The sequence below is a fragment of the Papaver somniferum genome, chromosome 7 (genome assembly GCF_003573695.1).
Source record: "Papaver somniferum cultivar HN1 chromosome 7, ASM357369v1, whole genome shotgun sequence".
Lineage (NCBI taxonomy): Eukaryota > Viridiplantae > Streptophyta > Magnoliopsida > Ranunculales > Papaveraceae > Papaver > Papaver somniferum.
The window spans coordinates 232765714-232777107 of record NC_039364.1 but is presented as its reverse complement, the minus strand read 5'-3'; positions in this window follow the sequence as shown (position 1 = coordinate 232777107).

Genomic DNA, 11394 nt, shown 5'->3' with positions numbered 1-11394 from the left:
AAAAAATTATGAAAACTCGTGGGACCGGGCCCAAGCCGGCCGACCATGCCTCAACGGTCCCACACGCCCTTGTTTTTATTATTTTAATATTTTTTGCTTCCTTGAACTCATGAAATTCCTTCAATTCATGGAAACTCCCAAAATTCATCAAATTTCTCAAAATTCATGAATTTTTCATAAAATCATCAAAATATTATAAAATTAAGGAAAAGGCACCACATGACCGTGGTCACGACCGGCCGACCATGCCTTGACCACGGCAGTCCCACGCCTCCTCATTCCTTATTTTATAATTATTTTTCATCATCTCATGGTGTTTTTCCTCGGTTTCATCGAAACCCTAATTTTGGAATATTTTCTCGAATGGATGCTCAATTGCACGCCAGAAAATATCAAAATTCTCAGGACTGAGACGCGGATGCCTTGGGGACACGAGCACGCTATCTTGACCGACCAAGATTGGCTCTTTGGCTCACGGAAGCCGGTCCCATCAATTTTCACAGTTTTGACCTAATTTGCACAATTGCTAGTATTAGGTCCAAAACTCTCCAAACACTTTGGATTTTCATGAAGTGATCGTCAGGCGGTCACGGGATAACCCAGGTCCGGTTTCATGACTCCATGGTCGGTCCCTCGCCTCGTCATAATTAATTAGGTTTTCTCACCTAAGGCTCAGACGAGCATTTTTTGAATAAATGATTAAACCAACATTTAATCATTCTTCCACCAACAAATCGTCAACTCTTCAGGAGTTCTTTGTATTTGATTACGTGAGCATATGGACACTACATGGTTGATCCAAGGTCCCATGTAGTCGCTCCCTTCTTCGTCCCATGGTTGAAATTCTGACAACCATGAATTGATCATCAATTGATCAAATTAGGGTTTCTGAATCCAAGGATCATCATTCCAAATTCCAACCTTAATAATTTTACGATGGCCTCATGGTCATTAATTTCATTAATTATGCTCGGTTCAACGACCAGTATTCTAATTAATATTTTTGGTACGCCGCCAATAATCCATCAGATGAGCAACACATGCTCAGACGATCAAATATTCAACAATTCATCACATGAGCAGCACTTGCTCAGATGAGGAATATTTGCTCAATATTGGTTCAACAATCAATATTCAACGATCCATCGAATGAGCAATACTTGCTCACTTCATCGTAAGAACTATACCTCTGTCTCATGACATGTTCAATTCATGAGTTTCAGAATATCATGTTCAACTCAACGACTACATGGACTCATCGTCCCATCAAACCACGAAGTCATCAATTGACTAACAAACCACGAGACGTCAATCGTGTCACTTGGGGGGATATCACTTAGGGTTTTTGGTCTGGCGATCTACGGCACGTGTGTTCAAACACACGATGGAATGTGAGCAAGTCGTGCAATCAGTTGAAGGAATTCACGAGGTAGTGGGTGGAAAATCGACCAAGTCTCCACACGTTGAGCAACTGGTTTCAAACACGATCTCCACTTCCCCACTCCTTGATTCCATCAACTTTCACACTTCATGGAATCATGGTGTCTACAATTCCAGCAATATAAATAAGTCTCTGAATCATGATTGAATAATCAATCGTATCATCAATCTCACGTCTCATCGACAACACGAGATCATCAACTCATCAATTGAGCAACAACTCTCATTTGAGCAATTTCAATCATTCAGAGCTTATCATATTCAGAATTCACACACCCACAATCTTTGATTACCATTGATTCCACACATTTCCCAGCTTCCCTCCTACAGATCAACCCATCCTCTCTTGTGACCGAATTTACTCTGGAACGGTCATTGTCTTGATTTAGGCCGGAGTACTACAGATTGATCTCTCGAATCTAAAGCACTCCCTTTGCAGCGGTGCATATGTGTGAGGTTTAACATTTCGCTCGGTTCGAGGAGTCTCCTCCGTACGGTCGTCTCCTCAATTTCTTAAAAACCAGCAAATCGTTTTTCCCCATGTACAACTATATACACACAACAGCTGTCCAAAATAATATTCACGTTTCCGCGATTAATCTTATTATTATTGTGTGTTTCAACACCCAAATTGCGGATAATAACATTAAAATTTCCCCGACTAATCATATTATTATCGTAAAATGGGTCATTTGTCCAAATTTTTTTTAATCACGGTTCAAATGGACGAGTAAAAAATAATTCGGGTGAAATGGACAAAGAAAAAATAGCAAGGATGAAACTGGATTCATCCTGACTTAAATTTAAAACATTGCAAGGATGAAACTGGATGCATCCTGTGTAAATTAAAAATAAGAAAAAATATTTGAAAATGGGAACGATGAAACTGGTTACATCCTGGCCATTTTTAAAATTTTGGCCATTTAAACAGTATCTAAATCTGAGTGTCATTTTCACACAGGAATTATTGATTTTGGTCTTTTTAACCAATTTTGTGTATTATTATTGCGTGTTTCAACACCCAAATTGCTGATGATAACATTAAAACACAAAAGCTATTTTTTAAACTATGTCTTTGAGGTATCTCTTGAACAGGATACAATAACTAATTTTCTGTCTTCTGCGGAGCCCAAAGATAATCTTGCATAGTTCTAATGTGATGCACACGTAAAATTAAAAGAAAAAATTTCTGCTTTGTACTTCAGATCATTATTGATCAAGGAAGCGAAATTATTTGACATTACTAATGTGGTACCCGCGTACTGGGAAGGATATTGAAACCCACGTAAAATAAATTAGAAATACTTCATTTTATATGGATTCCGTTACCCCTTGTACACCATTAGAGCTGCTTGCATAGACTCCACCAAGAATTTATCCAGCAAGAGTTAGAAATATTCTGTATTATCTTTTTTAACTTCGATCCAGGAACTCCAGAATTATTTTACAAACAAAACTCCACCTGTGATGAATAACTTCCTGGATTTTGGTTCAATTAGCACAAAATCTCCACCAACAAAAAGCAAACGGAACCCACAAAAACAAGCAAGAAAAAGAAATACTCCATGAAGAGTTCCCCTGACCCCAGTGCTGTTATAAATCGAGGATCAAAGTCAAAGAGGGTAGAGTTAGGGGGAAACCAATTCTGTAAAGTTTACACAAACTGACCTCAACTCACTAGTCACTACTACAGACATAACATCACTGAAGTTACTCAAACAACTTTTTCCACAGACATAACAGACTGCTGCTGCCACCATTGCTCCACAAGTTCTCTATGATATTAGATTTATTGATTTACATAATAATGTAATTTAGTACCACAAGTTATAGAACCAAGAATTTCAAACATTTACGAATGAGTTTGAAACTAAGGAGTATCAATAAAAGGTGTCAATAAACAAAATATCATCACAAAGCTGCAGACAGCACTGTCAGGCCTAAGCACTTCTGGAAAAAACAAGAATACCTGGGAAAGAAAACTAAGAACTTCCTAGAGTGTTTTACTACTTGAAATTGATCACACAGCATGTAGAGCCTTTTGGAAGCATCCGTATCTTCTTCATAACTCTGTCCCGCAAGTTTTGCGGTAAGTATGAAGGGAGTGAAATTATCATTGTCTGCAGAACGGCTGAGTTCTTTAGCTTACAACTATATTCCTCGGAGTTAGTAATGAATAACCGCTTCAATGAAGCAACTGAAATACGTAAAACCTTCTTTTTCATCATGTAACAATCAGTTAACATCAGTTCTTCAAGGACAGGGGAATTTGAAAATAATTGTGCATTTAAGCTCTCATCCACAAATATCATATGCTTAAGGTGAAGGATCTTGAGCCTCGGAAATGAAAATTTTTCAGCAGAACGAAAAGTCCCAATCCTTTTTATTTTCGCTGCAAGATCACCAGCCATTTCTATCTTTAACATTGTGAGAGTTTCACAAGTGAATAAAAACATGGGTAACACAAACTCTAGTGGTAGACAGAGACTGAGTTCTTCAATTTTACGCTTTATTAGAGTAACGAACCATCCAGAAATCTTATGATTATCAAGGAGACTATCATAATCAAGACAAAATTTCTTTATAGTAGGCAAATCATTACGGAAAAGAGGATGAGACTGTAGTAGCACTCTATCCATAAAATTTACTAACCCACTTGTCTCCTGAAACCATATAATAGCATCCTGAGATAGGTAATGTGGGTTGCCATCTCAACTTTCTATAAATAGAGATCGAGACCGCCTCCGCCATTCTTGAATATTGAGAACGGGAGAAGATATCCACAAGTCCTTCCATCTTTTAGACAAAATGCAGGTGGCTATGACACATTTGATAGGAAGAAATGAGAAAATATGATGAATGAGTGGGTCATATAGTTCACTGATCCTATCCTCTCCCACACCCATGTTCTTGTCCTGTAATCTCAATCAAGAATTAATGCAAGGGTTAGAAAAAAACATAGGTGCCACATCTAATCCTAAAACCAAAATATCTTACAACAGGAAAAAAAAAAAAACAAAAAAAAACAATATAGAGGTTTTCTTTGTTGGGGTTGTTCAATTTATTGGGTTTTACGAAACTGTGATGAAAGATTTATCTGATACAAGCAGCTTAGATGGAGAATTCATCTGATACAATTTATTGGGTTTTTCAATTATAGCAGCTTAGATTTATCAGATACAAGCAAAATAAAAGCAAGATTTTCAAAAATAACTTTCAGGAAAATTACCTAAGAGGTGATTTACTGTTTATGTGAACACATAAATCACGAAGCCATCCACGTGTTCACAAACAATATTCGCATACATCCTAATTCTAGAATTGCACGTCGTATGCGTAACGGGGATGATTATATCGATTCATCGACTCGAAGACTTCGGGCTTGTCATTGTCTAGTCGAATATTATCATAAATAATGTTCGTATAAAGGAATAAACCAAGAATCAAGTATAAATGTAAAGCATATGAAGTTTAACGCTGAATGTAAGGTGCTGAAATGTAAATAAGACAGATTTACGTGGTTCGGCACTAAGGCCTACATCCACGGGGTTGGTGTTTCACTATGTATTGAATGGTTACAAAGATAGTCGAATGACTTTAGAGTATACATAGGTCTGCGTAAGTAGGGGAATTACTTACTCTTCCTATTTCTCTCTCCTATCTTCTCCTATAATTGCTCTCAATTGGTCCACCCCTTCTCTCTTAGTGGAGAGGGGTATTTATAGGGTTGGAACGTGGATCCCATTTTTGAGGCGCCATTGTAATCTTATCTTCTTGTGCTTTGTGCCCATTACGCAGAGGTCTTCGGCATATCCCGCGGCCTAAGCTTGAATATGAATCCTCGCCTCTTCCACGCGCTGATTGACACGTGTATATCTCTTTGGTATTTAATGCGGGTACATGGATGTCTGCTCGTGTCAGACAAGTGTCTCTTTGTCTGGTCACATCTGTGTCAGCCAAACTTCCTCTCGGCCGTTGATCTGGGATCTTCCTCGGGATTGGGTGTGATAACACCCAAGGGGTATTATCTGGTGCTCCTCTGAGCCATCATACCTATGTGATCCTCTATCCCTGACCGTCAGATCTGCTGACCGGTGGCATCTTCTGATGAGATGCTTGCTATCATGTTTTGATATCTTGTTTTGTATGCCTTCCACGTGCCTCTTTCTGTACACGTGGTGGATGATGAAAGGTGTACATACAATTTGCCCCTCTTCTTCTAACTTGGGCGTATTTTGCAATTTTGAAGAAGAAAGATAGTCCTACACGTTTCCCACTTTGCATTAACTTTCCCCGTAACTGCTCCTTGGTACGAGGAGCGGTTATTGTCTTCTCTAGCTTCATAAATAGGAAAGAGAATGTGAAAAAAACTTTTATCCTCTTCTTGTCAGTGTTCATTCTCTTCTTTTTTTCTATTCTTGTTCTTTAGTCATTTATTATCATCATTCTTGTGAGGAAGATAACAATATTCAATTTATTATCATCTGAAAGAGGTATTATTTCTGTTTCTCTAGCATTCAATTTTGAAGATAACAGCATTCAATTATTTTGATATCTCTGATCCTCCTTTCTTCGACTGTGGTTGGTGCTTGTTGTCCTCTTCTATACAGGTATGGGGTTTTACATTAGTTGTTCATCATTGATTTATCTATGTATCTACCCGTTTGTCTCCTGCTGCTGTATTCCTGGTTTTGCGATGAAGATAATTCATGTCGAAGCATATATTCTTGCCCCTGTTCTTTGTTACAACGTCTGTGAGTCTGTATCTGAGTATTATCCCTGGAGTCGGATGGAGTATTTTTTAGTTCTTAGGGTTTTTAATGTTTATCCGGATGAACCATCAATTATGGGTTTTTTGATCTTTAGTGATCTCCTCGTATTCTTCTCTGAACTGTTTTTGTGTTTCCTTGTAGATATGTCTGATCGTCCGCGGGCTCCTTACCAAACCCCGCCGTCTAGTCCGCCAAGATCCCCTCCGCGTCGAGATTCTGACAGATCTCCACTTGGGGAAGGTCCTTACAAGTCTTCGCAATCGGATCCTCGGGGTCATAGGGTTTCATCTTCCTCCGGTGCGAAGGTTGTGCCTACTAAGAAAGGGGATATGCCGAAGGGTCATTCTGGATCTAGGTATGCTGTTAACCGCGCCCCTTCTCGTCCTCGTGAAGATTCTAGGAGTACGCAGGCTCCTCCTCGTGATGACTCTGGGAGTACGCGGGATCCTCCTCCTCGTACTGAAATAGTGGATGCTCTGCCCCTTCGTTCAACGACTCCTCCTTTAGTGCCTCCGCAGAAATCTTTGCCGCCTCCTCCCGCGGTTTCTTTCAAAGGGAAGTACTCCAAGGGTACTATTTTGAGAGCTGATCCGTCTAAAAATCTTCCTTCTAAAAGGAAAGCTTCGGAATTGAGTCCTACTTCTGATTCCGCAGACGAAGAAGAAACTGTCCCCGTGATGCTCAACATTTCAGTAGGTAAGAAGAAGGTCACTTTCAAGCATATTGATCTTGAGATGTTCAAGGAAAAACATGAACTTCAAGCTTTTGAGGTTCGCTTCTATTCCCCTGTGATGAGTGCCAAATATTGTATATATCTATCCCTTTTTGTTGGCATTTAACTCATCTTTTGTGCAGTAATTATACATTTTATCCCATATTCTGTATTTTCATTGTTTTCAAGAATAAATATTTTTCTTACTTAATTTTGCAATTTTAGGTAATAAATAAAGTCTGGATGACTTGCGGAGCGGAAAAGAGCTGAAGAGTGGTGAAAAGCCGGAAGAAATTACGCAAGGAAGCCGCAAAGAATGGAGCGCACGTCCAAAAAGCTAGGAATGGGCTCAAGAAGGAAGAATTGTTCTTGAAGAAGATATGGGCTTGGCATACCCAAGGCCCAAAACCCTTACCCAAACCCATTTTCTATAACCAAAACCGCCTCCATCTTCAGCCGTCGGATTGGATCCATCTCATCATCCGATGGTCGCTCCTTCATCGCGCATCAAAATCTGAAGCTCCTATCAAACACCATAGTGCCTAAATTCCAAGCCTTCATATTAGATTGTAGTTGAATCCAACGATCGCTTCTTTTCCTGCGCATCAAATCTCGATACTTCCGCTTAACACTTCAACACCTAACCCCATCTAGAGCCGTTAACTTCGTTGTATCAAGACATCCGACGGTAGCTACCAGCCTCTTCAGGCGGAGCCATCCGATTCACCTACCAGCTTCGCATCCAGTGACTCAGATTCGCCAACATCGAACTTTGATATCCCACCTAACACCCAAGTATCGAACACCTATACCCTTCAGCCAAACGCACCTTACCCAAATTCTCATCTTCCTCCTTCGAGCAGTCGATCTCTGCTCCTGCCATGTCCGCCACCTTACCCTACCCCGCTCAACCACCACCTCAACCACCACCATCTCCTCTCAAATCAACCAAACACCATAACCCATCTCCACTACCATCATTACAACCTATCTAGCCACCTAATTTCTCATTTTTATACACGTTTTTCTCAAAACCCTAATGTGTGAAAAATTGGTAAATTAGGTGAGTTAGGAGAGCAGTTGGAGGTATGAGAAGCAAGAGAAGACTAATTCTAAGCATGGGTTGAAGTTTGATTGGAGTCAGAGATTAGGTAAATTTCTAATTTTAATTTCTAAAACCCTAATTTTTCTGATTTGGGAATTTTTTGGGGGAAATCAATTGAATGTTAAATTGAGGTATGGGTTAGTCATTAGGGTTGTTATCAACATTAGGTAGGATTACTGTGATTTAATTTTGATTTTCACCAAACCCTAATGGAGACTGTTTTGGTCCTGTTTTGGGGGAATTGATTGTAACTATAAAAAGGGGACTGTGGGTGTGATGTGAAGTGATGCTGGAATAGCCAGTGTCCAGAACTTAGTTCTGTTAAATGTTAATTTTGCTGTTCACTGTTTATCCATTTTAATGTTTTGATTTTCTCCATTTTATGTCACTGTGATGTTGTTATGTGTTGTTCCTGTTATGAACTCCACTGTTGTGTTATGTTTGTTCTTTGCTGTCACTCCCATATTCCTGTTATGTTATGTTTCTGTAATGTTTGTATCATGTTCTGTAATGTTCTTGTTATGTATGTTATAAACCTCGAATGCTAGGACTAGATGAAACCATGAATCAATAAGATAGTCTTCATCATGTGCAGCTCTTGTCCAATGTTGTTAAGCCCTTAGACTAGTTGTACTTTAATCAGACAATTAGTACTTTGGTAACTATTTTAGCTGTGAGTAGAATATCCCCTAGGTTAATGGTGGATTCAACATCCTAGTGTTCTTTCATCACTCATGTTTACTGTTTTGTGTGAATGTTAGGCTAAAGCCTTTAGAGCATTGTGTTGATTAAGCAGTGGGGAGAAACTAGTGCTCACTAGTGACTGTGAGCAAACTGGTTTTCTTCCCACTCTAATTGTATGCCTAGGATCTTGCCATGTCATTTTTGTGCCCTGTTCTTTCTTCACTCTTTGCCTTAGGCTAATTGCCTTTGTGTCACTTTCACTTTGTTCCATTTTGTTTTGTTTTTGTTCACTGTTTTGTTACTCATTATCTTGTTCACACTGTTTTGTTCACTGCCACTCCAATTCTCCTCCATTTCAACTTCTCCTGCTGCTGCTCCAGCCTTGCTGTGCTCCTGCCAGGCCCAGCCTTGTTTGCTGCTACTGCTCCAAACACAGCACAAGCCCAGTTCAGTTCACAGCTAAGCCCAAAGGCCTAGCTAAATCAAAGCTCAAGTTCAGTCCACTAAAGGCCTAGTTCTCTGTCAAGGGTACTCAAAGCCCATTGACACTCAAAGCCCAGTTCATTCTTAGGGAATAAGGTCAAAACCCAAACTCAATTAAAAGCCTAGTGCACTTCAAGACCAACTGAGCCCAAGCTCAGTTCATTTCATTGTTAAAAACAAACCCATTAAGCCCAATTTACTCAAAGGGTATTCCAAGCCCAACTGTTCCAAAGGGTATTCAAAGCCCATTGATATTCAAGACCCTTTGGTACTCAAAGCCCATTAGCAATTTAGAAGCCAAAAATAGCTAGAAACTACAAAACACACCCAGTCTCTGTGGATCGACCCGTACTTGCACGAGCTACAACCGACGACCGTGCACTTGCGGTATTACTGTAGGCCCGTTTTATTACGCTTTAATTTTCACGCCTTCCCGGGTCCACCAAGTTTTTGGCGCCGCTGCCGGGGACCATTTTTCATTTAAATATAATATCTTAGGGCCCACCAAGTTTTTGGCGCCGTTGCCGGGGATTGGTGCTGTGTTTTTCTTGTTGTTTTATTAGCTATTTTTGCATTTCACTGCATAGCATTTGCATCTGCATCTGCTTCACTTCATTTGCTGTTGGACCTGCTGTTCTGAACCTGTTTTTCCTCTGCTGGGACGCCACCAAGGAAAAGAACCAAAGCCCAACTGGGTTTTTGCAACAATATCAGAGCAGCTGGGCTGTGCTTAAAAGGTAACCCATTTAAGAGAACCCGAATTGTGGGCTTCCAATTTTTTAATTGTGGGCTTGTAATATTAAAGCCAATTTTTGGGCTTCTCTTATTTTCTGTTGGGTTTGTAATAATTTATTTGTGGGCTTGTTTGTTTAATTTGTGGGCTTGTATTTAATTTTTGTGAGCTTGTTTAATTTGGACTTGTATTTTGTATTCTGGGTTTTTAAACCCAGCTGAGCTTGTAACCGATCACGCTAGGTTAACTCGTTAGTGGGCCGAGTACCCAAACTCTAGGCCGAGATTTTGGACTCAGTTTCACCAAACGTTTTCAAACCAGCTGAGCCAAAGCAAACACAAAACGAACAGTGAGCTTGCTCCCATTCAAAAACCAAATTTTATTTTCTTTTTTTTTTTTAAAAAAAAAAAAACCAAAGTTTTCCAAATGTTTCCCTAAAAAAACCAAAAATTTTCTTTTTCCCATCAAAGCCAAATGTCTCCCGACAAAACCAATTTTTTCCCAAAAAACTCCAATCCCATTAAAAACCAAATTTTCTTGTAGATAATGTGTTAGTTAAATTTCCTTTTGTATATATTTTGTGCTCATCCATTGTGACTCCGAATATGTTGGAGTTTTGCCTTGGATAACGGAGTTTTAATTCTGCTTTCGCCGAAATCGGGTATTCTCTCTCCTTTTACTCTACTCAGCATGTCCCTTTCCATATGTTGCATTCTAATTCTTTCCATATTTTTAAACATTGAGGACAATATTTAGTTTAGGTTTGGGGGTATAGAGTAGATACCACGATAATATGCTATAATTGAAATCGAACTCCTTCTTTTGAAAAAAATCGAAAAAATTCATAAAAAATAAAAAATTGAAAAAAAAAAAAACATAAAAATGTAGCTCATTTACCTTTAGATGTTGACTCTTGTGCAAATATGTATTTTTATTAGGAGTCTTAGTCTAGATATTTAGGCACCCTGATTCTAGCACAATTCACATAGTGATAAGAAATTTGCACGCGCACGATCTACCAATACATGTATGGCCTCGATCTTCAAGGTGTTTGATAGGAAGTTACGATTGCCAATCACTTTAGAATACTGAACGAAACTTGACTAGCTTGTTCTTTGGTTGGTTGGGATAGAAGGTGGAGGTTACATTAAGAAAGACAACCATCGAATTTAACTGGGTGCATCAAAAATGGCTACCTCTTGCAAAGTGTCATGTAATTTTTGTTTCCTTTTGTATTTGTATCAAACGTGTTTTCTTTTGCAAAAAAAAAAAAAAAAAAAAAAAAAAAAAAAAAAAAAAAAAAAAAAAAAAAAAAAAAAAAAAACGATGTATATATTAAAAAAAAAAAAAAATATATATATATATCAGAAAAATACAAAAAAATCAAGTTTTTATCAATTCCATCATCTCTTGTTCCAAAAATAAAAAGAGAATAGTCAATGTAAATAAGAGTCATGTAAATTGT